Source organism: Rhagoletis pomonella, unplaced genomic scaffold, assembly GCF_013731165.1.
Source record: "Rhagoletis pomonella isolate Grant_MI unplaced genomic scaffold, Rhpom_1.0 Rhpom_scaffold_00202, whole genome shotgun sequence".
NCBI classification, from domain to species: Eukaryota; Metazoa; Arthropoda; class Insecta; order Diptera; family Tephritidae; genus Rhagoletis; species Rhagoletis pomonella.
Window position 1 is genome coordinate 97,732 of NW_023458756.1, and position 4,062 is coordinate 101,793.

The window sequence follows — 4,062 nt, forward strand, 5'->3', positions numbered from 1 at the left end:
TTGAATGGGAAAACTCTTTCATCCTGTGGAACAGCAGGATTATAGGAGAAGATTACACACTCTCGGCAAACCTTGAAATATTTGCAGATATCTCACAGGTCGAAATAAAAGCTCATTACATCGAAGGATATTAGTACTTAACCCAAATGTTATCTCAGCCCTATTATTCTTGGCCTATGATTACAATCGTTTTTGTATAGCAACACTATTTTAGTATTGGTCAACGCAAAAGTTCTTATAAGGCGTCGCGAAGCAAGCCAGACATATGTTAGTTTTTAATATTTTTAAAAAAGGCCCAAAATACATTGCATATTCCGATCTCAGTAAATAAACCCTAACTAACATACCTACCTAGGAAACATTTAGATGCCTTAACCAACATCTATCTTTATATACATGAATAGATACGCCCTAATTCTGAAAATCATCGAAACAGGCTCACTTTAACAAATAGCTTCCATACAATTGATTATTCAAATATGTGGTTTGGCCTCTATCTTTATTATTAAATAAAGACAAAGTCAACAGTGTTTATGATGAATAAAAATAGTACTAAATTTCTTACTACTTAACTGGAGGAGTTATAACTAATGTGGCCAACCGTACTGCTTTCGGAAGTACAGTACTTCTCTTTGAGCCGTTGTACTTCGCACTTTGCAGTACAGTCAAATGTACTTCTTTGATATATTTTATACTACCTTAAGTTATTAAAAAAGAAGGCTGACTTTTTTTGTCGAGTGTTGCTAATTATCTCGAAAATAACTTTCAGTTTAATAACAAGAAATTTGAATATTCGAATGGCTTTTGCCTATAACTTACAATTCTTTTTTCACAATTTACTGACATTGTAAAAGAGTTTTGCATATGAGACATAAAAGTGGAAATCGATCCCGTACTCGGTTCTCTGACTATTGAGAGGACAAAAAAGAGAGTAAATACGGTTCTCTCTCTGTCAGAAGTTACCAGTTTTAGTCCGAGAATTTTTTGCTGGTAAATTCTGGTAAATGTGTCAAACGATCAGCTGTAGTGTGTTTGGCAACCAAATTGTAAACAAGAAAAAAGTGCACTCTGCTAATTCATGATGAAAAGTATTTAATTATGTACTTGTTTAAGTAAATTCTAATGAATTTGAAAGTATTTTTGGTTATTTGCATGTGTGAGCTGAGTGTGTTTACATACAAAATAAGCAAAAATTTGCAACCAAAATTTGGAGGTTATGTTGAAGTTGACAGAAGTTACCATTTTTTACTAGAAAGCGATCCCGTACTTTTCGATGTTACTCTCTCGCTCTGAGCGAATTTTTATTTTTTGACAGTTTTACTAGTCCGAGTCCGAGGAATACGGGATTGCACCTAAAGTTAGATACTCTTTTCAGCGAATTCTTAGTCTTTCAAAGTTTTTGCGTAGTTGCAAAAGTTAATTTAAGCCATGAGGAAATATAGATGAAGTTCTTAAATAGTGGTACTTTTCCACATTTTCAAAAAATATGTAATTTAGTTTATTTTTCAATACCACACTCAAACGAAGCAACTGAGAGGATCTTAAGTATATAGTTATTTCCTGACGCAAAGAGTGAAATCGGCTTCTAATAAAAATAGTTTAAAGTGAGCTTCAAATTAAAATTAATTTTAAAATGAAATGTATAGAATTCTTTGACTATGTAAACACTGAAGATTCGAATGATCTCATTATTGCTAAGTATTCAAAAATGTCAAAAATCTAATATATAAAAATCTCGTGTCGCGGTGTTAGTGGTCGAACTCCTTCTAAATGGCTTGACCGATCTTTATGAAATTTTTTGTGCTAGGTGCAAGGGGCGTGGCCCCTCCCATACAATCCGAATTTTTCATACTGCATATCTCTGGAAGTGTTCATGGTAGAGTACTCGAACATGATATGGAGATATATGAAATCAATCTCATACTCTTAGAGAACTCTGCGGCTATTTTATAGGGTGCCTTTAATTAATTTTGGGCGGGAAAAAGTTCGCCGGGTCTGCTAGTATAAAATAATTTATTGGCTTCTGTGACAATGACGTGTACACTCATGCTAAAATGAAGAACACTTTTATTTTTGATGAACTATATTTTATTCGTATACCAAATTATTCTTTAAAACTAGTTCTCTGGCGATTTAAAGTATTATCTGTTACTTACATTCATAATTTTGCTTTGAATAAAAATGTACTGAAAAGTACTGATTTTTTTAGCATGAAAAAGTCTGATGTACTGATTCGCGCATAAAAAATCTGCCAACCCTATATGGGAGAAACACGCATGTGATCCCAGAGGACTCAGTAAGCTATGGCATGTCGATCGATGTGCTAGGCAGAGAAAGAAAAGTGTGTGCTATAACATGCCCAGACTTGTTTGTCTCAGTTTCAGTTTTGCTATCACCGCGAGTTGTTTCGGTGCGCGCATAGTTATTTAAAAATATAAAGTTTGATGCCAACCGGGGTTTTTCAGAGGATATAAACTTCATGTGAATTATAATTTGAAAGTGTCTATTTAGCCAAGGAAAAAACAAAGCAGTATACTTCCAGCAGATATTGACCTGGGGTTTCGCACGACTGTTCCTGCTTCATCGTTGTTTTTTAGGAAATTCTTATTACCATATACATATGTATTACAGTGAAACCTCCCTTGGGCGGACACTCACCGTCAGTCATTTTTTGTCCGCCCAAGAGAGGTTTTAGAACTTTTTAATGTTTTAATTAATTGAATAGTCACTATTTCTTATTTGAATAAAAGATATTGATATTACATCGTTCAAACAAAAATGTGCATGTATTTTTTCAAAAGTGCACATTTCATTTATGCGCGTAAGTACATATTAAGTAATAACAAAATAAAAATAAATATTACATTTTAGTCCATAAACTACATAAAATCATAGATTCATTACATAAAAAACAGGGAAATTGTCGATTGACGTAAGTTTTATTTTTAACTTTTTTCAGTGCCAGTACCTTTTCCATCAATAGCTTTCATGTTTTTATCAGTCTCCAAGGGTTTCTGACAATTCAAATAACGAACCTAAACCACTGCGCAAACCAAACTAAATGTGTGCATAACAATCACATTTTGTGTGGGAAGTCCCCTTTTTCCATTTAGTAGTCCGCCTATGAGGAGTTCGTGTCCGCTTAAGAGAGAGTAATTTGTTCCGAAATTTATACTTAAAACTTGGTATAGGAAAAAATGTCCGCCCAAGGGAGGTGTCCGTCTAATAGAGGTGTCCGTTAGGAGAGGTTTCACTGTATTTACTTTAGTAACTAACTTATGTAAATATGTACGTATTTTTATGCTTAATATATGCCAATAAAAGAAGAAAGTAAACACAACAAACATCGAGTAAATTTTTATTTGTGTCAAACTGAAACTTTTTTCCAATACTAAACGGCTAGCTGATTCAAGTCTATAGCAAGTTCACAAAATTAATTGAAAACTTGTATCAACCAAAGCATTATTTATATTTGCTCAACAATGATTTTATTCAACTAACAATGTTGTCCAATCAAGTAATTATTAACAAATATACATTTGTCCCAACTAGAAGTCTTAAGTAAATTGCAGACTTTCGTGAACTATATATTTATTTCGCCATATCCAACTATGCCATTTGATCACTATAATCAAATCATGGTTATTATAACAAAACCTTTTTCTGGGTGTATCCCTGAAAATACCATCCCTGCACCTTGACTTGATGGTCACTTGTAGTCATTTACTGAACAGCAAAACCTGATTTTGTGCGAAGTTTAAGTACCCACCGCAATTTAACAAAATGTGATAGAGCCCTATACTTAGGCTCAAATTAAGGGTTGAACTTTCGACTACAGTTCCTAAAAATACCATACCCGCAACTTGACCCTAAGGTCACTTATAGTCATTTATTGAACAGCAAAAACTCCTCTTTTTCTTTCCATAGCATAATACACCACTATTTTGTTATTGTTCAATAAATGACTATAAGTGTAGCGCTGCTAGACGTCCCGGTTTTCCCGGACATGTCCCGGTTTTAGACTATTTGTCCCGGTGTCCCGGTCCAACCTTAAAATGTCCT